The following is a 26,755-nucleotide window of genomic DNA, read 5'->3' on the forward strand; positions in this document are numbered from 1 at the left end:
TGGGGGTAACAAAAATATAGATAGAAATACAGATGTTCTACTATTGAAGTTTAACACTACAGTATACAGTATGCATGGAGTGAAACAGATGAAACAGAAGTAACAGTAGCAGCAGCACTAACAAATTTCAATATTATAGTACATGAATATTATTTAATAACAAACGGAACTATAAAAAAGTGGCCGATTTCTGTAGGCATGAATAGAAGTGTGGAGGGACTGCAGCACATGAAAGGAGGAATTGCATTCCGTGATCAGCGGACAAGTGAAAAGAAATGTAATAATTTGAATTAGCAGGAATACTGACGATGCTTAAAAGAGAAAAGTGTTTGACATCAGGGCTAGGGTTTCTGAAGGAGCTAGATCTGTTCTCACCCATGACGTCAGTGAATTCTCTTGCATAATGGCAGCAGGTGATCTAAACATGAACTCATTGGAAGACAACTGTGATATTGAAACAGCCCTACAAGGTGCAGTCAAATTACAGACACACAGATCACTAATTATCAATTTACCACTTTACAGTCGAGTTACAGGTCTTAAATAGAGCCACTGCAGACGGCAGTCACGAAGATACAGGAAATTACAGACCAGTAAATATTACATCAACATTATCTAAAACAACACAATGTAATTAAAGCCAATAGTTTATTTTATAGGAGAAATATGCCCAGCATGGCTTCAGGAAGTGTAGAACTACCAGAACAACAACATCTGTCTGTTTAGTTTTTGTAACTAAGGCACTAGGTAAACAGACATTTGTGGCATATTTCTTGAATATTCAGCAGCCTTTGTGTGTGCCACAACATTACTACTAGATATTGTCCTTGACTGTGTACTGGGGAAAGGAGCTGGTATAAAATTATCAATGGAAAATGAAGATGTGTGGAAAGAAAAGTGAACAGCTCTATTACAAGTATCTGTTAAAATTTTTAATTTATTTAAACAGTGTAAATTCTAGGTCAGAATATAAACATTATTATGGAAAGGATACATTGGTACTCACTGTGAAGACTAATCACTGAGATCCAGATAGACATGATGGAAAGACTGACATATCAGTTTTCAGCCAAAACCTTCTTCAGAAAAGACACACACTGAAGTCCCTATTCCACAATGTGCCTAAACAATAGACCTGTGCACCAGCATCCCAAGCGTGTATATCTGTAACTGCAGGACGGTTCACGTAGACCTATTACAACATCCTAGCGTTCATGCTCAGTAGATAGTGGTAACGCACGAAATGTGAACATATGTGTCATCCGTTTGAATTATTCAGAAGAAAATGGATATCATTACTTATTAAGTAACAGTTATTCTCTCATGTAGGTTACTACTGTTCTGAATTAAAGACTAAACAGTTAGTTTTATATTACGACACTCAGTTGCACAGGTATATGTATTTATACAACATTTTGCACATGGAGTACCCATCTGCGTTTGGAGCTATTGCCCTGGTAGTGACAGTAAATCTTCAGATTAGAGCAGAACGACGACAAAAATAGAAAGCCAGACATCGAGTTCAATCCTGGCTGAAAAGAAGGGACAAAGTCAGGGGATTATATTCACTGCTTATGAAAGAACTGGGGGTCTAAGATCTGCACGAATTTCGGGGCTTCGTGAGGATGGACATGACCTGTTTCGAGAAGCTGCTGTCTATAACAGAAGATGGAATCACCAAGTGTGACAGTCATGAGGAAGGCTGTCTCACATTCTCGAAAATAAGAATTAAATATATGCTTATACATTTTGTGATTTTACCAACCTAAATCATGAATAAAATACATTATGTTTACAGGCAACTGGGGAATCTTAAGAGTCTGGCTTTTAGCCACAGAATAGCACAGCACACTATTTCAAAAGTCTGTGTGGGTGCTACTCAGTTTCGCAGTCATCTGTCACACTAAGTGAAACTGCAAGGACTTTCTCCCTTTCACTGCCAGTTTCCCGTCTCTGGCATGCTGAAATAAAGGACGAGATGCAATCTAATCAAATATGAGCTTTCATAAGATAAGGTATTACGATACAAATCGAAAATCACCCTGTAACATTACACACATACTACTCGGAAAGAAATGATTTTCTACTACCTTATTAGGATACAGTGGGTCATGCATACACCTTTCCTCACTGTATGCCTGATTTAGGACACTTAATGCCTCTTTGCTCCATTTCATTTCTAGAATATGAAGCTATTAATGGAAAAAATCCTTTTGCAAACAGCTAGTATGAGAGGGTCTACTGCAAAAAAATTCAGACATAGCAATCATGTGTACACACGTCTGCTTTGGTGAATGAGTGCAAATTTCTTTTTTCTGATGAATGCTTTGACTGAAAGCTTATATATAATAGTCTTTTCATCATGCCTACCTGGAAATCAGGATGTCATCTTTATAGTGAATAGCAATCTATCCTTTCTATTCTAAGTTTGAATTTCTTTCATTCCTCGTCTTACACATCTGGTTCTGTAGGACAAAAAGGAAGAGTGAATCTCCAAGTCATGGAGTGAGTCAGTACATCAAACTGACATCCGATAATTAATGATGGAAAATTAAAATGTACACCAATTCAATCTAAACAACATTATGCTTGTGTATATTAGCACAATCAACGTAGTAACACTAGAATCAGTTTAATCATTTTTCAGTAATTTCCCAAGGATGTGTGCGAGTACTTGACCTACTACCTTTCTTTTTACATGCAAATGATGTGCCTCAAAGTAGGTGGAAATACTTCATTTCTAGTAATTTCAGTTTAACAGTCGACTTACAAACAAAACATTCTCAAAGTATGAAACTGGGAACAGTCACTTCAATAATATTTATCTTTTATAAAATATTAACATATCCACACGTAAGCAAATACATGCTACCAAAACAATTTGAAAAATTGTTTTGAGCTAAAAGAATTCTTGGATGTGGTATGGATATGTACTCGAGATGGGACAATAATAAATAACATCTGCCGTGAATTGAGTTCAACAACATTTCTGATGACAAAATGTCACTACATCATACACATGGACGCTACTAACAGCGTACCATGGGCTACATAATTCACAACTATTTTATCGTATCGTGGCCTGTGGAAGTTCTGCAAATACACTCATACAAACATACGTGAAGTTAAAAAAGAAAGCTGTAAGATATACTAAAATATGACTTTTTAAATATACTCAAAGGCATAGATTTAAGGAACTAAACGTTAAGGCTAAAGGGCACTTTCAGTGACAGCAGCTCCCGCATTGTGCGCAGATGTTGGCAAATTGTGAATGTTGGTCACAGCCAAACAGGTGATTGTATTCAAGAGCCAATGAGAATGGATTCCTTCAGTGGAACACACAAATTAATTACATTTCTTTTTGATATGCAGAGCACCAGAGTAATTTTTGCTCATCTGGTTATTAGGAATTGCAGATTTGGTTAATGTTTCATGTACTTTGTTAAGAAGAAAGTGCTGACAGACTGACCAGTAGCATAGCCTGAGGCCTATGTTATGTTTGAATGTAACACTCTGGTTGAGTTACCGAGTGCCAACAAGTCAACAAGAATATGTGAGAGTTCTAATAGCTTGACATATAGTGCAGCTGGAGAGAGATGTTCATCATTGCAATAACGTACTGCCACTTCTTATTTCTGATTTTGCCTCAAATTCTAACAACTTAGTCAAATTCTAATCTACTGGAACAAAAACCAGTTAACTTTACTGACAAACTATTAAATATAGGTATGAGCATTCAGGTTGGCTATTGACAACTGACTCCTGATCCATCAGATTCAGTTCTCACTGTTTATCAAGAGAGTTGTTACCGTCATCAGTACACAATGCTAACGCCACCAACAACCTAAGTGCAATTTCACTAAAGACTAAACAGTATGATCACTGCACTTTAAGGAAACCAATATGTATGTAAAAACTAAGAGTGATGCAGTATTAACCACATGCTTATGATTTTAACAGAAGGGGAAATTGTAATCACACTAAAGCAAACATGCTAAAATTGACCGACAGAATCCATGAACGCAATGTGCTTCCTACACAGTAATCTGCCATTGTACGTACAGATGAAACAAAAAATGGTTGTTTTCAAAGAAAATCTTTAATCCAGTGGGTAACAGTACCTGGAAGCTAACCATTATGTAACATACAGAGAATCACTTATTTTCTTTATATATTCATGTAACTAATTCTGAACTACATTCAGTCATGATGTGTCAAGTATCATTATTTGAAAGAAAAATGATAATACTAATTGTGCACAAAAATCAAGGTCATATTGATTTAATTCTTACCTTATGTGTTCAGGATGAACATCCTTCGTCAGTACTTTCCTTTCACATGCGCACTAGAGAATGTGGCAAAAATCCCTCATGACAGAGATTCATCCACATCCTCTCTGCTTCAGTGTGGGTGGAGAATCCAAAATCCATTTTACACTGACAGAGGCCACCATTTACCTGCAACATTGCACTTGTTACTTCAACTGCCATCAAATCAGGAACTACCAATAACTATACCTTATCTTTCAAATAAATAAATACACTTTTTACATAATTCCATCATCCTGGGTGACAGGATATGGCTGAAGCAAATTACAGACTGGAATTTTTGATATGTCTAACATGTGGAAAAGATAGAACTAATATGTTTGGGTGATTATTCTGTGCCATTTGAATTTGGAGGATATACACTCCTGGAAATGGAAAAAAGAACACATTGACACCGGTGTGTCAGACCCACCATACTTGCTCCGGACACTGCGAGAGGGCTGTACAAGCAATGATCACACGCACGGCACAGCGGACACACCAGGAACAGCGGTGTTGGCCGTCGAATGGCGCTAGTTGCGCATCATTTGTGCACCGCCGCCGTCAGTGTCAGCCAGTTTGCCGTGGCATACGGAGCTCCATCGCAGTCGTTAACACTGGTAGCATGCCGCGACAGCGTGGACGTGAACCGTATGTGCAGTTGACGGACTTTGAGCGAGGGCGTATAGTGGGCATGCAGGAGGCCGGGTGGACGTACCGCCGAATTGCTCAACACGTGGGGCGTGAGGTCTCCACAGTACATCGATGTTGTCGCCAGTGGTCGGCGGAAGGTGCACGTGCCCGTCGACCTGGGACCGGACCGCAGCGACGCACGGATGCACGCCAAGACCGTAGGATCGTATGCAGTGCCGTAGGGGACCGCACCGCTACTTCCCAGCAAATTAGGGACACTGTTGCTCCTGGGGTATCGGCGAGGACCATTCGCAACCGTCTCCATGAAGCTGGGCTACGGTCCCGCACACCGTTAGGCCGTCTTCCGCTCACGCCCCAACATCGTGGAGCCCGCCTCCAGTGGTGTCGCGACAGGCGTGAATGGAGGGACGAATGGAGACGTGTCGTCTTCAGCGATGAGAGTCGCTTCTGCATTGGTGCCAATGATGGTCGTATGCGTGTTTGGCGCCGTGCAGGTGAGCGCCACAATCAGGACTGCATACGACCGAGGCACACAGGGCCAACACCCGGCATCATGGTGTGGGGAGCGATCTCCTACACTGGCCGTACACCACTGGTGATCGTCGAGGGGACACTGAATAGTCCACGGTACATCCAAACCGTCATCGAACCCATCGTTCTACCATTCCTAGACCGGCAAGGGAACTTGCTGTTCCAACAGGACAATGCACGTCCGCATGTATCCCGTGCCACCCAACGTGCTCTAGAAGGTGTAAGTCAACTACCCTGGCCAGCAAGATCTCCGGATCTGTCCCCCATTGAGCATGTTTGGGACTGGATGAAGCGTCGTCTCACGCGGTCTGCACGTCCAGCACGAACGCTGGTCCAACTGAGGCGCCAGGTGGAAATGGCATGGCAAGCTGCTCCACAGGACTACATCCAGCATCTCTACGATCGTCTCCATGGGAGAATAGCAGCCTCATTGCTGCGAAAGGTGGATATACACTGTACTAGTGCCGACATTGTGCATGCTCTGTTGCCTGTGTCTATGTGCCTGTGGTTCTGCCAGTGTGATCATGTGATGTATCTGACCCCAGGAATGTGTCAATAAAGTTTCCCCTTCCTGGGACAATGAATTCACGGTGTTCTTATTTCAATTTCCAGGAGTGTATTTTGGCCACCCTGTGTATCCTCTCATACTGCACAATTGACAGCAGGACCCATTTTAAGAATGATCAGACCCTTTTAGTATATGTTTTATCTCACGATATTTTGATAAAACTGGCAACCTCTCATCACTTGTAGTCTTAACAAATATTATTTGAAAACAGAGCAATTTACTGAATTCTAATGTCTCCCATGCATTAACTCATTCATGTTGATGATGATTATAGACTTTTCATATGACACGAGAAACATTGTACATGATACATTAATGTAACATCACCATGCAGTGTAGGTAAGAAATTATTAATGAAGTGCATAGAGGTAATGCATACTAAATTTATGAATCCCACTGGTATCTCATACAGATCAGTCACGAACACTGTCTCACTGTGATGGAGCGGAATTGGAGGTATGAAGGTACAAAGGAGAAGCAGCAACTATTTGTTCAGTTAAACAGCTACATAACAAGCAAGACTAATATGGGTATTTTCAGCGACCAGCGATGTGTTGACAGTCCCACTACCCTCAGTACAGGTTTACAACAGTGCGGCAGAATGAAAAAACTGCCCCTTTGTTTCTCAGGTTCTAAGCTCTCAGTTGTACATGCACACACACCAACAATAATGGTCATGTATCGACTGTGCCCAGCAAGCTGCAACCTCAGCAGTATAGTAACATCTGCCAGTCACTGACTAGCCTGTCATAACTGTCTCCTTTTGTACCTCGTGTCCCACTTCTGAAGTATGGGTTGCTTGTTAAAATTGTCTTTCACATTTACACCTCATCCTGAGTCTCAATGTCTGAATGATCAGTACCCAACTTGAAATGTCACTTTATGGTTCAGTTATTTTACTGAAAGAATAGGGGTACTGTTTGATGAGCAACTATCAATGATGCACTGAACACAATTATGCTCTACCCGTGGAAAACTGGTGCCCATGGATTCAAGTTTGACACTGGATAAAGGTCCACTGGATGTCCATCTGTCTCGCTGAGTGCACTGTAAAGACATAAAAGTTGCTGATATTAATTTGAGACAAACTCTATTTGGCAGTTGACACTACAATTACATTTGAAGAGTAGCACAGCATCAAGTATGAGTAATAGGTGGACAAGAAGAGATTTAATTATATCAAACATGAGTATACTGTACCTCACGAAAATTGGCGCCTCTGGATTCAGGACATGTTTTTTTCTTTCTCTTGCACTGAAATTGAAATATTTGTGTTACATTAGAAAGCATCATTACAACCAAATTGATGAAATGAACATATTTTAACATACAATCAAGTAACTACTTACATCTGTAATAGGGAAACAAAGATAGCAAAGTCAACATAAATATAATAGCAATTCACACCATTGTCTCACATGCCATAGGATTTCAACAGTTGGACAGATACAGGTAGTTATAAAAATAGATACATGGTTGATGCATGGATATAGACAAATACAACTTCAGATTATATGTAGACAGTTCTTGCACCATTCATTATGCTGATAAGATAGCTGTAATCATTTCTGAGCATGAGGCTGTGTTCTTAGTTCTTGGACTTGAATAAGCAGTACTTCAACAGAGAAGGATGGATAGAAGTATTACCTTTGATATGGGACCTTGAGGAACAGCTGCAATGAAATGCCTTTTTGCCATACACATATTTTGTGGTATCCGTAACATGTAAGATCATTCACTCAAGCTAACCAACATCCAACAATTTCTTTTATCCAAAATCAGCTGATTTTTTTGTCTAAACAAGCAATTCCATGATTTGGAAAAATATCTATGCTGAGGGTCACACAAAATTGGACAGTAACAAACCATTACATACGTGGGATCATTCATTGTTAACACCCTCAATTGTGCAGACCACAATAGGAATGAAACTAAATTAAGAGTGATCAGACAGCATCACTCTACGCTCAGTACGTGGCACACCAACCAATACAAATATAAAATTACACAAATCCACAGTGTCTGTTCCTTCAGACATGTTCAAAAGAACACACCGCACAGTCATAACTAATTTGCCTCAATGGCCAATAGATCCACCTGACTCAGTGTCCGATCTCCTTCAGGAATCGGAAAGTAGTGAGCATGGAGGAAATGAACAGGGACTGTAGACAGGTGGCACAAGGTAGGAAGAGGCATGCCAAGATAGCTGCGATAAACATTGTGTCTGGGTGGCGCTGCGGTTCCCAACTTTGAATCTCAGGCCAGCACTCATATTCACTCATTGGCATTGATGCCGAGCAGGGTCCTGATGCAGCACATGTCAATATTTCTTTCCCTCCCTTTCTTCCCTCTCCTTCAATTTACATAATAAACATAAAAGACACTGAATGACTCCATAAAATGAAGTTTGCCGATGTAAGTACGAGGATTAAGAGCAAAAACAGTTATTGTAAAATAAACAATAACAGTGAAATGTTTTCAGTTTATTATTATCAAATTCCTTATACTACCCATTTTCCTACAAAGCAGTGTAAGGTGATAACTGCCAAGCACTCAGCATTCTCAAATGAAAATGGCCGAATTTTTTTTCTTTTATGCCCTAAGTAAATTAAATTTACTCATATTTCCATAAATTGAGTCACCAGGATACTGTTTTCCAGAAATTATGAATAAATGTCAATAATAAATTGAATGCTAATGGGTTAATACCATTTATTTTTTAATTATTCTTTAGGAAGTTTCTACTGTTTTTGTGGATGATAACTGTTGTTATCCGTAATAACACAAATCTCTTATGAACCACAAATTTCAAAACCCATGTTCCTATACATCACCATTCCCTTCCTGATAACTGGATTTGCAGGATGCAAGTATTAGCCTAAAGTGGTATTCAGATTATCCCACTGAAGTTTTCTTTGCCAGGCAGTGCTTTGATCCTGCCATTACCTTCTGAATCCTCTCGAATGTGTTTTCTGGCATCACCTTATTGATTGAGCCAAAGTGAAGATCTTCCTTCATGTTTTGTCTTTTCTGAAAACTAGCTCTAGCTACTACAACATCAGAAACTCTCCATCAAAACTAACCTTTCTAGCCTTGCACTTTCTGTACCAGTGTTACTGTACTGAAACATGTGCCACCTTTTGCCTCAGAAAGCAAGCAATAGTCATAAAATTCCAACCAGCACAATGAACGATGTACTGCTGTAAATCGTCCAAATAAGTGACAGTTCTTCATTAGTATCTTTCCGAAGACAGAAACCGCTTATTGACCACAGCATTCCATTGCCTGTACTTCTGCAAAGCTTCTCAGTACAATTTTTAGTGGAACACCACACGCTTTGGGTGATTCAGTCTGTTGTTCCAATGCTATTTCACCCCTTCTGTCATTATCTTGAAGCCTGTGAAAAAATTCATATCCCTCATATGTGACTACCTCTCAAACGAAATAGCAATACTAACCAACACAAATCACCGCTCTCTTTGCACACACTTCCACACAATAATGACACAACCAAATGCTGGTTACTGTGTAGCACTAAAATTGCAAAATTACTCCACAAACAGCACAAATTAGGCACAGTATTGCCACATGAATACTCTGAAGGACAGGTGTGGGTTCGAATGTCATTACTTCATCCAATGTTACCCGAACAGCACTTGTAGCACAAATAATACTGTGCCAATGCTGTGAGCTTAGAATCAAAGTCAAGTCAGGCTTCCCCAAAGTCTTCCCTCTGTTTTTCACAACCTAAGGGAAGATGAGGGGGTGAGAGAACTGACCTACACCACACCACCCAAGTGGCACCCTAGCTGATATCTAGTACATCAACAAATGCCAACAAAAGCGAATAAAAACTATTTTAAATTCATTTAAACATTGGCATACCATACATCATAAATATCGGGTCATCTGTATACCCAATTGTATGGTCAGTTTTGAAAACTCACACATTGAGAAATATCAGAAAGGATTTTTACACCTAAACAACAAATGTATACCCACATTACATGAGCATGTAAAACAAACGGGTAAGTAGCTTTGTACAGCCAACTTCAATAGTTTTCAGTGCCCTTCACACATGGCAAATGCACCAATTACAAATCCTCTTCTGAAAGACAGTCCCATCTACTGGAATATCCAACATCAAACCTACGACAAGATTATAAAAATGTAAACCCTTATGCACACTGGTACGACACAAAGCTACAATTTTCTAAATATACCCCAACAGACTAATCACAAAGATAGTTCTGTTACAATCGTACCAATCTTCACTTTTGCATACCACTGAAGAAAGTAAATTATCAGGGGCTGGAGCTAAAATCGGTGTCTTTGACAAGAGAAGCTAGTGTTGAATGTTTCCTGCCTTTTTATCGAAACACCCTAACCAGCACTTTGTGACATTTCTCTTAATGTAATATTGTTGTTACATAGATCAAGTAGACCACTAGGAGATGCCAACTTCCCACAATCCAGTGCAAGTAGAATACAGCGAACAATGCCTTCCTTACAGTACAGCACTTTTGGGAAGTACCAAAATACCTGGAGGTTGTAACTGGCAATTTAACAGAGGGACAATGAAGCACTTGTTTTGGAACTGAAGAGTTCTGACTGTATACTCCGCAGCTAAGAGCTCAGTTTCATGAGTGATTGAACAATACACGAACACTAAAGAATTACCTCCATGAGTAGAAACAGGTTTTCTTATCTAAGTATACGTATCACTCACTGTCGCCATTGCAATAAACTTACCCATAATAACAACACTTTTCTTATTTCACAATTTCAGTGTTTAATAGTTATCTCATAATGAAAATAACTTTATGTTGCCACATAATATAATTAGCACTGCCAATCAGGCAAATATGAAACAAAGCATCAGAAATAAGCTTAATAAACCAGTCTATTGCACAAACCATACCTGACTTCCACCAAGCCCTTAGCAGTACATCCTGGACGTACAGCTTCCAGCCTGCTCTGCAGAATAGATTGTCTGGTCTGCACACTGCAAAAACAATGTTAACTGTCAAAGCAGGTTTTTTCAGTGCAGCAACGGAAAGAGAAATTTTGTAGCAAAATCCGACAACTCAGTTTAAGGAAATCCCAGTTTAAGAAGTGGTACCATGCAGCTGCAGTTCTGTAGATTTAGTGAGCAATTAAAAAAAGAAAATAATAAAAAAAAAATGGTAGATGCATTAAACTGAAGTGTCACAAATATACAGGAAAGTTCTGCTGGTAAGTCAGAAATAGCTCATTGCATATTAAAGGTTTATTCAATTTTCTACACCACTACATTAGCTATGGGAAGGTAGCTCTAATGAAGTGTAAAAAATACAAGGAAAAGCAGCATCCAGTCTTTTCCCCCCACAGCAAGTTGCCTTCCCAGCACTCAAAATGCTCAGAACAATAGTATGGTATGTACCTTACACAAATCACTTAATATCCACAATACAATTGAAATGATCACAAATCCAAGACAAACACCACCAACATGCACGTTTCATTGATGTTTCCATATCAGTGGATTCTCTTTACTCCTGTAACTGCATTTACTGTCATCCACGTAACTGCTTTGTTGCGAGTGCAGCTTATGCACTTTTATCATTGCCATTTATATAGTTACCACCCTGTCATGCATATGAAATTATAGCCAAACATACATAGTGTCACTGTTTATGAAATATTCAACAGCTCCACCTTGTTTTAATCGTACATGAACATTAAACGAGAAAGCAGACAATCTGAACATTTCACACACAGAATGTGTGTTAGTAGTTCATGGAGTCGTGGAAATGTGGATGCCAGAAACTACAGACCAACTGCACTTCACTTCAGGCGTATACATGAACAATATGTGGTATTATGGAAATGAAATTCCTGATGACTAAATTTCGCTAGACCACGTTCGGATGAAAGAGAAAAATATTGTCGTCTGTCAAGGAACAATCCTTCCCCAAAATTTATTTTCAAGTGAAGCTGGGGACAGAAAGTATGATTTAAGCTCAAGGTAAATGCTTAAATGTGACATACCCGGCATAATTAAGCCCTGGGATATAGCAAAATTAATTATTTTTATGGGTCGACAGAAGCGTCCGATCCCACGTGTCTGCTTTGACCCGTGACATAAGGGTGCTGACGTGTGTGACGTCATGATGGCGCGGAGTTTGGTTAGAGTGTGGCTGTCTCCGGTTCTGTTTTATCTTATTTTATTTACTTTTCTGATCTGTTCGTTCTATCTCGCGAGATTTTTTTTTTTAAATTTAAAAACACTTATTACCTATTTTAATTATCTGTTTCCTCCAATTTCTGTTTTAGTTTATTATATTTATCTTTCTGATCTGTTTGTTCTATCCCGTGAGATTTTTTTTTTCTCAAAAAGACAAAAAATACTAATCAGCTACCGAAGCACCTTTATCTTCTATAGGTTGCACTGGTTACGACCCCTGGGGAGGTGGGTGGGTATTCATGCATGGCTGTCTTCACTTACACGTTGTAGCTACCCAACGTGCCTAAATTTGTTTATATTTAGTTTGTCCCCCACCCAAAACACCCCATTTCCCGCGCTTGTCCGTTAGTGTCATTAGGCTTCTTGTTGGAAGTGTGTGTGTTTGTTTTTGTTTCTGCCATATTTGTGACGTCATGGGTCAAAGCAGACGGGCGGGATCGGATGCTTCCGTATTTCCATATTTATGCATCACATGGATTGGAGAAAACTTTTCAAAGCTCCTACTTCAAACACAACATGAACAACTCATGGTAAAATACTGGGATCAACTGAGAAGCAGGGATGCAGTTTTCCATCATGGGCAGAATCTATGAATGCACTATCCACAATATCAATGCTTTGGTTTTGCATTTTATCCACAAAGTCAATGCAGATTGTGAATTAGTGCACCAGGTCCACAATGTACATTGATCTCTATATGAAAAACACTAATATTCTGCTTTCACACTCGGATTAACTGCACCGAGGTTCAACAGCACAACCAATACTGCATTAATATACTACAGAAAGACAACACACAAAACATGGAAAACAGTAACTAACAGATGGAGAATGGAAGCAGACAAATATAAATTCACCATTTCATAGCACAAACACACTCCCAAAGCAAAAATAGGACACTGTACCTTCATTCTCCGTACATACCACAAGTGGCTCCATTTGAGCTGACAGATAGATTTAGGGTGGCTTGGTGGCAGAGTAATTTAGATTTTGACACAGAGTGTAAAAATCTGAAATGAAAAAATTCTAGTACCTCCTAAACTAACTTAAGAGGTAACAGTTCCTATGTATGTTACACTAAAATAATATTCCACTATTAACATCAAGTAACTTAATGTTCTCCAGAAACAAATTGCCGTAACACAGTGGTAGCTGCAGCATCTTGATGTCAGCCTGTTTCATCGAATATGTTACAGCACAATATTCTGGTGCAAGATGCTAACATCTCACATGCCAGGTTGTACCAAGGACATAAGAAATATACATCCTTGCTAAAGGCTGATTTAAGGAAGTACTGCCCAATATCACTTTACAGTATGAAAAGATCTATACTTTCCCCAGTACAAAAAAAAAATTGTGATGTTCAAATTCTACACACTATGAAATATTCCTATCAACTGTCAGTGGCAAACAAAAAAATACTGTTGAATATCCTACTGTTTATATACACTACTCATCAGACTCATTGCATCTTAATATTACAGTTATATATGCACCGGTAATGATAGAAGTTGTGACTCATTCCACTTACAAGCCAATCGCCTACACAAATAACACTACAAATAAATATAATAACAGGTAATATCATTAATTCCATTGTTTGGATCTGGAATATCAACTCAAGCAACCTCCTGACATAGCCAATACCTCAGACTAGGTGACATTATTGTCTCCACTAAAAGAGGAAAAGGAACAAAATAGGTTAACTGATAATTCATACAACCTAATGTAGAACTCTGGTTTCAGTACACTGTGTCACAACATCCTCTAAAACAAAAAGGTAAAGAATGTTTTCACTGGTGGTAGGAGAACAGCGTAATGACGACAAATGTAGAAACATCTCAAATAAATTTATGAGCTATCAAACGTCACGAACAACAGATACCCCCCCCCCCCCCTTTCTCACAAGATTTAAATGATATTTTAATTTTAAACACAAACAAAATACATCTGGCCACTACAGATACTTGGAGAAGCCTACAAAAGGCACTTCGAAGACTATACCATTGAACCACGTCATTTGCTAGATAAGCAAAGACAGTTAAATGGACTGTTCTGCTTCTGCTTGTAGATGTCACATGCCATGTTATATCACACCTCAAATCAGAGGTCCAGTACTGTTGGTTGGACTCAAGAACAGGTACCTGTTCATTTGCTACACATTTAAAGCCAAATCTAAGGTAAGCATACTGTACCGCACAAAGATCTCCAGCCATTCGGGTAGATTACAGCACGGGCAGTCATTGTCTGGAGAGAAAGAAAAGAAGAACATTAATTTTCAGTGAGACCTCGAACAATGTATTTTAAATAACAATTCTTACATCATTTTGCAAAATTCCAAGAGATTAAAAACTGTATCAGTTATGACGTGTACTTAAGTATGTGGCAATTAATTTACTGCGATGGCCATATATTTTTACATTAAATCTAGTAACACTACATAGAGCACTTTTTTCTGATTTGTTCCGAAATGCTTTCAAAGGAATAGTTGAGTTCATTTTACTGCGCATCATATGTATTTGGTTTCATTTTTTCCTCCATGGATTATAACCGATAATATTTTCAAATTTTTCCTGGCTAATGTGAACTTTGTGAAAGTTCTCAGTATGGTTGCAGCAGAAAACCGAAGCAAGCTTTAGTATATGGAACAAAATGCCTTCACTTTGCAAAATCATCTACCGATTATACTGTATGAATAATTTGGTAACGAAATTCTATCTGGTATGAAGAAAGGATAGAGTGGCATAGCCAAGTAAATATGTAACACGTGGAGCATATCTACAGCAGAAGTAGACATTCTAAACTTAAGCATGAAATTTAGGTAGGATAGTGTAGCCTTAAACCTGTTTCCGGTGGCCCGATTTTGAATGAAAACCATATTACAGATTCAACATGGCGAACACGTGGAAAGGCAGTACATGTAAAATGGCTCCCGCTATTCATATTAAACTGCATACGAAACGGAAACCTTCATTTTCTCGATCTTTATTTCACTGGGTAACACTTCTGTTCCGCATCGTGCTTAAAACTCTTTCGGTCCTGAACATATGTAAGTAGTAATGCTAGAATTCTACCACGATCATAAATCGGAAATAAACCACATGTTTACCTATGCCACTTTACAGCTAACGTACTGTGCAGGGAAATATGTCACAACATAAAATACCAGATGCATGCTACTTAAATCGACTAGCAATGCATTCTTCATCACTCAACAGACTCTGTCGTCTAAACTATTTGTAAAATACTAACTGTTCGATTATCAAACACTCAAACAGCAACTACACATGATACAGTAAGAATAGAACTGCGTAGACTTGGCCACTGTTTCTATGTTTCGATACAGTGTATCGATACGTGGAACTGTTTCAGTGTTTCGGAACGGCTGTGGTTCACTGTTTCGAAACAGTAGTGTTTCATTCCGCCCCTGTCTCGGACCAGATTCGATCTCACTGTGGTTCACTGTTTCGAAACAGTGGTGTTTCATTCCGCCTCTGTCTCGGACCAGATTTGATCTCGAGCCAAACACAGATACTGTATCGTTGTTTCAAAATAAGGCTGTTTCAGTCCACCTGTGCTTGGAACAGACTGATTGTATTGAAACAGTGATGTTTCATTCCGCTCTGTGTCGGACGAGATTCGGGCTCGGCACAGGTACTGAAACACAACATACCACTTCATGAAACACTTTCACGAGTGTCGAAATCTTTTTGACAAACAATAGCATGAAGCTTAAGATATCCGAAAATAAAGCTTTGTTTCTAGCTGACTGTCCAATTTCGAAATGGCGTAACATCTACTTTATAAACACTAACCAACAATAAAACAGCGCATACTATTCACATTCAAAACAATGAATATGTGAAAATCATTCAGTTAAATTATACTTTTTTTTATAACATACACTTCAAATGCAGGAGTAGGTTTAATAATGAATAAAATAATCTGCCAGGAAGTTTCATATCAGCGCACACTCCGCTGCAGAGTGAAAATCTCATTCTGGAAACATCCCCCAGGCTGTGGCTAAGCCATGTTTCCGCAATATCCTTTCTTTCAGGAGTGCTAGTTCTGCAAGGTTCGCAGGAGAGCTTCTGTAAAGTTTGGAAGGTAGGAGACGAGGTACTGGCAGAAGTAAAGATGTGAGTACCGGGCGTGAGTCGTGCTTCGGTAACTCAGTTGGTAGAGCACTTGCCCGTGAAAGGCAAAGGTCCCGAGTTCGAGTCTCGGTCGGGCACACAGTTTTAATCTGCCAGGAAGTTTCATAAAATAATAGGAGTGCGGGTTAGCTACTACAAACAGCATAGTGAATGCATTATTGTGGCCAAGATAGACACAAAGCCCATGCCTACTACAGCAGTACAAGTTTATATGCCAACTAGCTCTGCAAATGATGAAGAAATAGATGAAATGTATGACGAGATAAAAGAAATTATTCAGGTAGTGAAGGGAGACGAGAATGTAATAGTCATGGGTGACTGGAATTCGTCAGTAGGAAAAGGGAGAGAAGGAAACATAGTAGGTGAATATGGATTGGGGGTAAGAAATGGAAGAGGAAGCCGCCTTGTAGAATTTTGCACAGAGCATAACTTAACCATAGCTAACACTTGGTTCAAGAATCATAAAAGAAGGTTGTATACCTGGAAGAATCCTGGAGATACTAAAAGGTATCAGATAGATTATATAATGGTAAGACAGAGATTTAGGAACCAGGTTTTAAATTGTAAGACATTTCCATGGGCAGATGTGGATTCTGACCACAATCTATTGGTTATGAACTGCAGATTGAAACTGAAGAAACTGCAAAAAGGTGGGAATTTAAGGAGATGGGACCTGGATAATCTGAAAGAACGAGAGGTTGTAGAGAGTTTCAGGGAGAGCATAAGGGAACAATTGACAGGAATGGGGGAAAGAAATACAGTAGAAGAAAAATGGGTAACTCTGAGGGATGAAGTAGTGAAGGCAGCAGACGATCAAGTAGGTAAAAAGACGAGGGCTAGTAGAAATCCTTGGGTAACAAAAGAAATATTGAATTTAATTGATGAAAGGAGAAAATATAAAAATGCAGTAAATGAAGCAGGCAAAAAGTAATACAAACGTCTCAAAAATGATATCGACAGGAAGTGCAAAATGGCTAAGCAGGGATGGCTAGAGGACAAATGTAAGGATGTAGAGGCTTGTCTCACTAGGGGTAAGATAGATACTGTCTACAGGAAAATTAAAGAGACCTTTGGAGAGAAGAGAACCACTTGTATGAACATCAAGAGCACAGATGGAAACCCAGTTCTAAGCAAAGAAGGGAAGGCAGAAAGGTGGAAGGAGTATATAGAGGGTTTATACAAGGGCGATGTACTTGAGGACAGTATTATGGAAATGGAAGAGGATGTAGATGAAGACGAAATGGGAGATAATATACTGCGTGAAGAGTTTGATAGACCACTGAAAGACCTGAGTCGAAACAAGGCCCCGGGAGTAGACAACATTCCATTAGAACTACTGATGGCCTCGGGAGAGCCAGTCATGACAAAACTCTACCATCCGGTGAGCACGATGTATGAGACAGGCGAAATACCCTCAGACTTCAAGAAGAATATAATAATTCCAATCCCAAAGAAAGCAGGTGTTGACAGATGTGAAAATTACTGAACAATCAGTTTAATAAGTCACAGCTGCAAAATACTAACGCGAATTCTTTACAGACGAATGGAAAAACTGGTAGAAGCCGACCTCGGGGAAGATCAGTTTGGATTCCGTAGAAATGTTGGAACACGTGAGGCAATACTGACCTTACGACTTATCTTAGAAGAAAGATTAAGAAAAGGCAAACCCACGTTTCTAGCATTTGTAGACTTAGAGAAAGCTTTTGACAATGTTAACTGGAATAATCTCTTTCAAATTCTGAAGGTGGCAGGGGTAAAATACAGGGAGCGAAAGGCTATTTACAATTTGTACAGAAACCAGATGGCAGTTATAAGAGTCGAGGGGCATGAAAGGGAAGCAGTGGTTGGGAAAGGAGTGAGACAGGGTTGTAGCCTCTCCCTGATGTTATTCAATCTGTATATTGAGCAAGCAGTAAAGGAAACAAAAGAAAAATTCTGGGTAGGTATTAAAATTCATGGAGAAGAAGTAAAAACTTTGAGGTTCGCCGATGACATTGTAATTCTGTCAAAGACAGCAAAGGACTTGGAAGAGCAGTTGAACGGAATGGACAGTGTCTTGAAAGGAGAATATAAGATGAACATCAACAAAAGCAAAATGAGGATAATGGAATGTAGTCGAATTAAGTCAGGTGATGCTGAGGGAATTAGATTACGAAATGAGACACTTAAAGTAGTAAAGGAGTATTGCTATTTAGGGAGTAAAATAACCGATGATGCTCGAAGTAGAGAGGATATAAAATGTAGACTGGCTATGGCAAGGAAAGCGTTTCTCAAGAAGAGAAATTTGTTAACATCGAGTATAGATTTAAGTGTCAGGAAGTCGTTTCTGAAAGTATTTGTATGGAGTGTAGCCATATATGGAAGTGAAACATGGACGATAACTAGTTTGGACAAGAAGAGAATAGAAGCTTTCGAAACGTGGTGCTACAGAAGAATGCTGAAGATAAGGTGGGTAGATCACGTAACAAATGAGGAGGTACTGAATAGGATTGGGGAGAAGAGAAGTTTGTGGCACAACTTGACTAGAAGAAGGGATCGGTTGGTAGGACATGTTTTGAGGCATCAAGGGATCACAAATTTAGCATTGGAGGGCAGCATGGAGGGTAAAAATCGTAGAGGGAGACCAAGAGATGAATACACTAAGCAGATTCAGAAGGATGTAGGTTGCACTAGGTACTGGGAGATGAAGAAGCTTGCACAGGATAGAGTAGCATGGAGAGCTGCATCAAACCAGTTTCAGGACTGAAGACCACAACAACAACAACGCTTCTCTGTTCATGTACAGTAATCATAATAAGAAACGCAAGTAAGCCTACAATATTTTGAATAAAAAAAGGCATAGAGTGACAGTTATTAGACATATACGTAAATTTGATGTAGGTATAATTGCAAGCAATCTGTTTGACATATCACTGATAGTGCAATGGTGAACGGGAAGGGCTGGGAAGCATGATGAATTTATAGGAACGGTTCGGAACACCTTGAAAGACCAAAATTTTTTTGTTATATTTTGTTATTTATTCGAATTATTTGGCGTTATTTGTGAGTCTACAGTCACTGTGCCTATTATCCACAATGATTCTCTTGAGTGCGTGGAAATAAGCAGGATGGGTTGTTTCTGCAGTTTGCTCCCATCTCCAGTTCCGTTCGTGGTGGCTCTTCTGTCTTCAGCTATGCCTGTCCTCAGCCAATTGAAAAGTATGAAAGTCACAGGACACGAAAGCAGCGCATTAGCTGCAGGAAATACGAAACTGCCAAGACGTCTAAGTGATAGTTTCACACTTTCTGCGATATGATTATCGCTCTCGCACCTCATTTGTGCTTATATGGACATACTTATACAGTAGACATTCAAGATGATAAAATGTGTAGGTTTATTAGATTACAAAATACAAACTGTTTCACTGTTTCGAAAATTTCGTATTGAAACATTACATTGTACTGTCTCACTTGTTTCGAAACAGTTACGTGTTTCGGTTTGCCCGTCTCTGGCCCAACTGCGCTCGTTTTCTCGCCTGAGTGACTCATCTTTGCTTCAGATTTGCCAACATATACGACTTTCTTACGCCATGTTTGGTGGTGTAATCGATTACATGCTGGATTATTTTGCACCAACAATAGGTAATGAGCATCATAAACAAATTCGACAACAGAGCAAAAAATAACTGATGACAGGAAATTCACAGAACATGAAATTCTGCTTTAAAGACATAAATCCCAAAAATATCCGTAGCGGTAACGGAATAATAGTGAAGTATTTTGTCGATTGTTCTACCTGTTTCCGAAAAATGGTACAATTATCAACATTTCCTAAAAAAAATTGTATGTAACGGAAACAATAGCAATTGTAAAACCATTTAAATAACGAGCAGTGTACAAGATATAATGTTATGGCCCGATTAAATTTTATGTACCGCAGCCACGATGTAGTGTGATTAGGCCTATGTTGTCAGCGACCCTTGAATGCAGGGAAATATGTGGCATTTGTGTTAATTTTTCGTATACCCGCAAACGATTTCTTATAAGATGTTTCGTTGATGAGGATAATTAATTTACTGAGATGACGATGGTTTGCCCAATGAGCTATTTGTAAACAAAAGCGAGAGTGCTGATAGATATGACAAAACAAAATTGTGCATTTTCTTTTCTCGAAAGCTCAAAAACGACCAACACGGGTGTAATCGACAGAGAAGCACCAAAGAGGCCACTGACAAATTTCTTAAATACAATCCGGCGTGAGTGTCTTACGATAGCGTGAGAAGGAAGTTTATCTGAAATCGGTCACAACTTCTTCACAAAAGCTTTCCCCCTCACAAGCAAAATTTTGACATATATATGCTTAAGTTTGATGGAGCTGTGGGGTCTTGCAAAAGCTTGTTACGGGCATATTATCATCATGCAGTACAACAGCTCTTTGACTGCCAGAAACACTATGTTACATAGTACTGTGCTGAGAGCCTTCACTATTCGCCATACTTAAGGCTAAAAATTCTGATTCTGTTGACGACAGGGGCACTGTAGGCTGTTTCTTAGATGCCCAAGAAACTCTGCAACCCAAAACTTTGAAAAGACAACCACTTGTGGACTTCTATGTCCTCGGTGACCAGCCCAGTCAGAGTGAACATAACCAATTACGGTATCAGTACAGTTTTTATCCTTGGCACACAACAAGCTCATTTTATGGTTCACGTAATTTAATGCAGCACAAATTTTAAAACATTCCATAAACACAGACTTGCTTATGTTTGGTACCTGGTCACAATACTTATTGCTACATGAATATCTAGTATGGAACCTAATGTGACATACATCATGATCCCATTAACTTTTTACATCAGTTCTCAATGTCTTCATTTTTTTTTATTTTATTTATTTATTTATTTATTTTTTTGGTTAACAGAAGAGCCAACACCGTGTTACGAGTGGAGGCCGAAATGCACGTGTTTTAGCTCATGCAGGCTGGTCTGAGGAGGGAAGAACTATACTGACTGAGGTCTGGAACATGACAAGGAATGAGAATTCAGAAAGCAGACATAATTAGTTTGATACTTAATTTTAATCCATTAATGATGAAAGTCCCTCTTGACTGTACATGATTCACAATATTATCTGTTCAGAATACATTCTTGAAGAAATTATAGTAACTGAATATGGCGCGTTGATAGGTCGTAGCAAATGACGTAGCTGAAGGCTATGCTAAACTGTCATCTCTGCAAATGAGAGCGTATGTAGACGGTGAACCATCGCTAGAAAATTCGGCTGTACAACTGGGGCATGTGCTAGGGAATCTCTCTAGACTAGACCTGCCATATGGCGGCGATCGGTCTACAATCACATAGTGGCGACACGCAGGTCCAACATATACTAACGGAGCGCGGCCGATTTAAAGGCTACCACCTAGCAAGTGTGGTGTCTGGCGGTGACACCACATTCCTCCCCAGCAAATCAGCAGATGATTGTGGTATAAGGCCTCCGCCCACCGTGGGGAGGACCCCATGTTGACGTATGCGACGAGGTGGGGAGCCTAACAACAGGGGAGGCAGTGCCACCCACACCCTGCCATTTGGACTGTGGGGAGCTAGGGAATGCCTGAAAACCTACTCCAGGGTGCACGCCAACATGCGGTGTATGTGCCCGTAGAGAGACAGGAGGGGCGGAAGGGTCGACCTCCATCGGCCCGGGGCACAAGACAGGCGAAGATGACATATGGTCCGGAGCGGGCAAGGGTTCCATGTTGGAGGACAACTGGTCACGGGGAACGATCGGCGGCATGTGACCCAGGGGGGCGCCTGGTGGCTGCAGCGACGCATCCACTGTGGGCGTCCCCGGCAGGAGAACAGGCGGCAGTGGTGGCGTGTCGCCATGGGTCAAAATGGAAGGCAGGGTTGGTAACACATGGGGCTGAGGCGAGCCAGTAGATGCGTCCCCGGGGTGCTGACCGTACAGCACCATCGCTGAAAGCAGACGGCAAGCGGCAGATCCTGTGCGACGGCAGAGGCGCAGCTGATTGAGATGCTGGCGCACCTCACCAGTAGCCCCCAAAACCTGATACATAGTGCGTCAAAGGCAGCAGAGAATGCGCCCTTCGAGCCAATGCCGTGAACCATGATAATGGCGGTAGTAGACAATGTCGCCTGGGGCAAAAGCAGGTGTCTGCCCCTGCACAGGAACCGGATGCGGTGGATGTAGCAAAGACATCAAGGTTCGATGATGGGGACCGTGCAGCAACTTAGCCGGTGAGCGACCATCTCGGGGCTGAGAGCGATACGAGGACAAAAAGAGCAATAACGCATCCTCCCGAGAATGTGACTCTTTCAACTGAAACATCTGTGAATTGAATGTTTTGATGAATCGTTCAGCGGCACCATTTGACTGTGGCGTAAACGGCGCGGACATCAGATGTTGAATACCATTGGCCTTGCAGAATGAGTGAAATTCTGCAGACATGAATTGTGGGCCATTGTCAGAAACGATTGTCTGTGGAAGACCTTCAATGCAAAAAATAGCAGATAACACCTGGATGGTGGCAGATGATGTCTTGGAAGACATCCAGGCAACAAAAGGAGAATTCCTGAATGAATCTATCACAGCCAACCATCGAGCATTCCAGAATGGACTAGCAAAAACGATGTGTAAGCGTTGCCAAGGGAAAGTGGCTTTTCGCCATGCAAAAAATTTCTGCGGTGGTGCTGATTGTTGTTCGGCACACACCATGCAAGAAGGGCACATATTCATAATCGCAGCATCCATTCCGAACCAAGTACAGTGCTGACGAGCAAGTTGTTTCGATCTCACTATACCCCAATGTCCTCGGTGGAGAAGCTTTAAGACAGAGGACTGTAACGAACATGGGACTATGACCCTGGACTGATCATTATCAGAACGCAACAGCAAAACACCACGTTGAACAAAAAGTCTCTCCTTGTGAGCAAAAAGTCGGCGAACCAACGGGCCCTGATCCGTAACTTTGACAAGGGCCATTCTGTAGCAACAAAATGCAGAACGGTAGCAAGGACAGGGTCGGCAGTTGTGGCTGTAGCTACACGACGAAAGTCAATTGGAAATGATTCGACCACGTCATCGGTTTCCGAATCAATGAACATGCAAGCAAGTTCGGAAGAATCAAATGCCCTATCCTCAGCAACAGGCAAACGGGACAATGCATCGGCGTTTCTGTGCTTAGCAGTGGACCGATACAAGATATCGTAGTGTTACTGCAAGAGTAAAATAGACCAGCGAATGAATTTCTGTGCTGTACATGGAGGTACAAGCTTGTTTGGATGAAAAAGTGATGTCAAAGGTTTGTGGTCTGTGATTATGGTAAAGTGACGACCATACAAGAAGTCATGAAATTTTGTAACACCAAATACGAGAGCCAATGCTTCTTTCTCGATCTGTGAATAATTACTTTGCGCAAACGAGAGCAATTTGGACGCAAAGGCAATAGAGCGATCATGCGAGCCATCTTTTTGCGCAAGCACAGCACCCATCCCGGAATCCGATGCATCCACCATCAACAAAAGGGGCTTCTGGGGATTGAATGGCGTAAGGCAAGTATTGGAAAGCAATGCCGATTTCAACCAGCGAAAGGCACATTTGCATTCCGTCGTCCAGACGAACGGAACACCTTTACGGCATAAGCGATGAAGCAGAGCTGAAATGGAAGAGACATGCAGCACATATCTGTGATAATAGTTGATTTTTCCCAGCACACACTGTAGCTGCTTCAAATTCTGCGGCGAAGGCAAGTCTTGTATGGCAAGGATGTGCGTGGGACTGGGATGTATGCCTTGGGCATTGAGTACATGGGCCAGGTAAGGCAAGTCACGAGCAAGAAACACAAATTTGTCCTTCCGTAAGCGAAGACCATTATGTCGCATGACCTGAAATATGTTGTTGTTGTGGTCTTCAGTCCTGAGACTGGTTTGATGCAGCTCTCCATGCTACTCTATCCTGTGCAAGCTTCTTCATCTCCCAGTACCTACTGCAGCCTACAGCCTTCTGAATCTGCTTAGTGTATTCATCTCTTGGTCTCCCTCTACGATTTTTACCCTCCACACTGCCCTCCAATGCTAAATTTGTGATCCCTTGATGCCTCAAAACATGTCCTACCAACCGATTCCTTCTTCTAGTCAAGTTGTGCCACAAACTTCTCTTCTCCCCAGTCCTATTCAATACCTCCTCATTAGTTATGTGATATACCCACCTTATCTTCAGCATTCTTCTGTAGCACCACATTTCGAAAGCTTCTATTCTCTTCTTGTCCACACTAGTTATTGTCCATGTTTCACTTCCATACATGGCTACACTCCATACAAATACCTTCAGAAACGACTTCCTGACATTTAAATCTATACTCAATGTTAACAAATTTCTCTTCTTCAGAAACGATTTCCTTGCCATAGCCAGTCTACATTTTATATCCTCTCTACTTCGACCATCATCGGTTATTTTACTCCCTAAATAGCAAAACTTTACTTTACTACTTTAAGTGTCTCATTTCCTAATCTAATTCCCTCAGCATCACCCGATTTAATTTGACTACATTCCATTATCCTCGTTTTGCTTTTGTTGATGTTCATCTTGAATCCTCCTTTCAAGACACTGTCCATTCCGTTCAACTGCTCTTCCAAGTCCTTTGCTGTCTCTGACAGAATTACAGTGTCATCGGCGAACGTCAAAGTTTTTATTTCTTGTCCATGTATTTAAATTCCTACTCCGAATTTTTCTTTTGTTTCCTTTACTGCTTGCTCAATATACAGATTGAATAACATCAGGGAGAGGCTACAACCCTGTCTCACTCCTTTCCATTTCATACCCCTCGACTCTTACAACTGCCATCTGATTTCTGTACAACTTGTAAATAGCCTTTCGCTCCCTGTATTTTACCCCTGCCAGTTAACATTGTCAATAGCTTTCTCTAAGTCTACAAATGCTAGAAACGTAGGTTTGCCTTTTCTTAATCTTTCTTCTAAGATAAGTCGTAAGGTTAGTATTGCCTCACGTGTTCCAACATTTCTATGGAATCCAAACTGATCTTCCCCGAGGTCCGCTTCTACCAGTTTTTCCATTCGTCTGTAAAGAATTCACGTTAGTATTTTGCAGCTGTGACTTATTAAACTGATTGTTCAGTAATTTTCACATCTGTCAACACCTGCTTTCTTTGGGATTGGAATTATTATATTCTTCTTGAAGTCTGAGGGTATTTCGCCTGTCTCATACATCGTGCTCACCAGATGGTAGAGTTTTGTTATGACTGGCTCTCCCAAGGGCATCAGTAGTTCTAATGGAATGTTGTCTACTCCCGAGGCCTTGTTTCGACTCAGGTCTTTCAGTGCTCTGTCAAACTCTTCACGCAGTATCTTATCTCCCATTTCGTCTTCATCTACATCCTCTTCCATTTCCATAATATTGTCCTCAAGTACTTCGCCCTTGTATAAACCCTCTATATACTCCTTCCACCTTTCTGCCTTCCCTTCTTTGCTTAGAACTGGGTTTCCATCTGAGCTCTTGATGTTCATACAAGTGGTTCTCTTCTCTCCAAAGGTCTCTTTAATTTTCCTGTAGCAGTATCTATCTTACCTCTAGTGAGACAAGCCTCTACATCCTTACATTTGTCCTCTAGCCATCCCTGCTTAGCCATTTTGCACTTCCTGTCGATCTCATTTTTGAGACGTTTGTATTCCTTTTTGCCTGCTTCATTTACTGCATTTTTATATTTTCTCTTTTCATCAATTAAATTCAATATTTCTTCTGTTACCCAAGGATTTCTACTAGCCCTCGTCTTTTTACCTACTTGATCGTCTGCTGCCTTCACTACTTCATCCCTCAGAGTTACCCATTCTTCTTCTACTGTATTTCTTTCCCCCATTCCTGTCAATTGTTCCCTTATGCTCTCCCTGAAACTCTCTACAACCTCTCGTTCTTTCAGTTTATCTAGGTCCCATATCCTTAAATTCCCACCTTTTTGCAGTTTCTTCAGATTCAATCTGTAGATCATAACCAATAGATTGTGGTCAGAATCCACATCTGCCCATGGAAATGTTAGCTATGATTAGGTTATGCTCTGTGAAAAATTCTACAAGACGGCTTCCTCTTTCATTTCTTACCCCCAATCCATATTCACCTACTATGTTTCCTTCTCTCCCTTTTCCTACTGACGAATTCCAGTCACCCATGACTATTACATTTTCGTCTCCCTTCACTACCTGAATAATTTCTTTTATCTCGTCATACATTTCATCAATTTCTTCATCATCTGCAGAGCTAGTTGGCATATAAACTTGTACTACTGTAGTAGGCATGGGCTTTG

General features: G+C 40.4%; 1 long non-coding RNA gene across 1 annotated transcript in view; it reads right to left on the bottom strand.

The window, feature by feature from the left end:
- Positions 1-4,298: 4,298 nt before the first annotated feature.
- LOC124551317 overlaps positions 4,299-26,755 on the bottom strand; it is a 65,907-nt gene continuing 43,450 nt past the window's right edge. Inside the window, exons 2-6 of the long non-coding RNA XR_006967812.1 lie at positions 14,482-14,533; positions 10,982-11,065; positions 7,261-7,314; positions 7,027-7,107; positions 4,299-4,457 (exon numbers count right to left, since the gene is read on the bottom strand). This is a non-coding gene — a long non-coding RNA (uncharacterized LOC124551317). The remainder of the gene's footprint in view (positions 4,458-7,026; positions 7,108-7,260; positions 7,315-10,981; positions 11,066-14,481; positions 14,534-26,755) is intronic.

The sequence above is a fragment of the Schistocerca americana genome, chromosome 9 (genome assembly GCF_021461395.2).
Source record: "Schistocerca americana isolate TAMUIC-IGC-003095 chromosome 9, iqSchAmer2.1, whole genome shotgun sequence".
Classification (NCBI taxonomy): domain Eukaryota; kingdom Metazoa; phylum Arthropoda; class Insecta; order Orthoptera; family Acrididae; genus Schistocerca; species Schistocerca americana.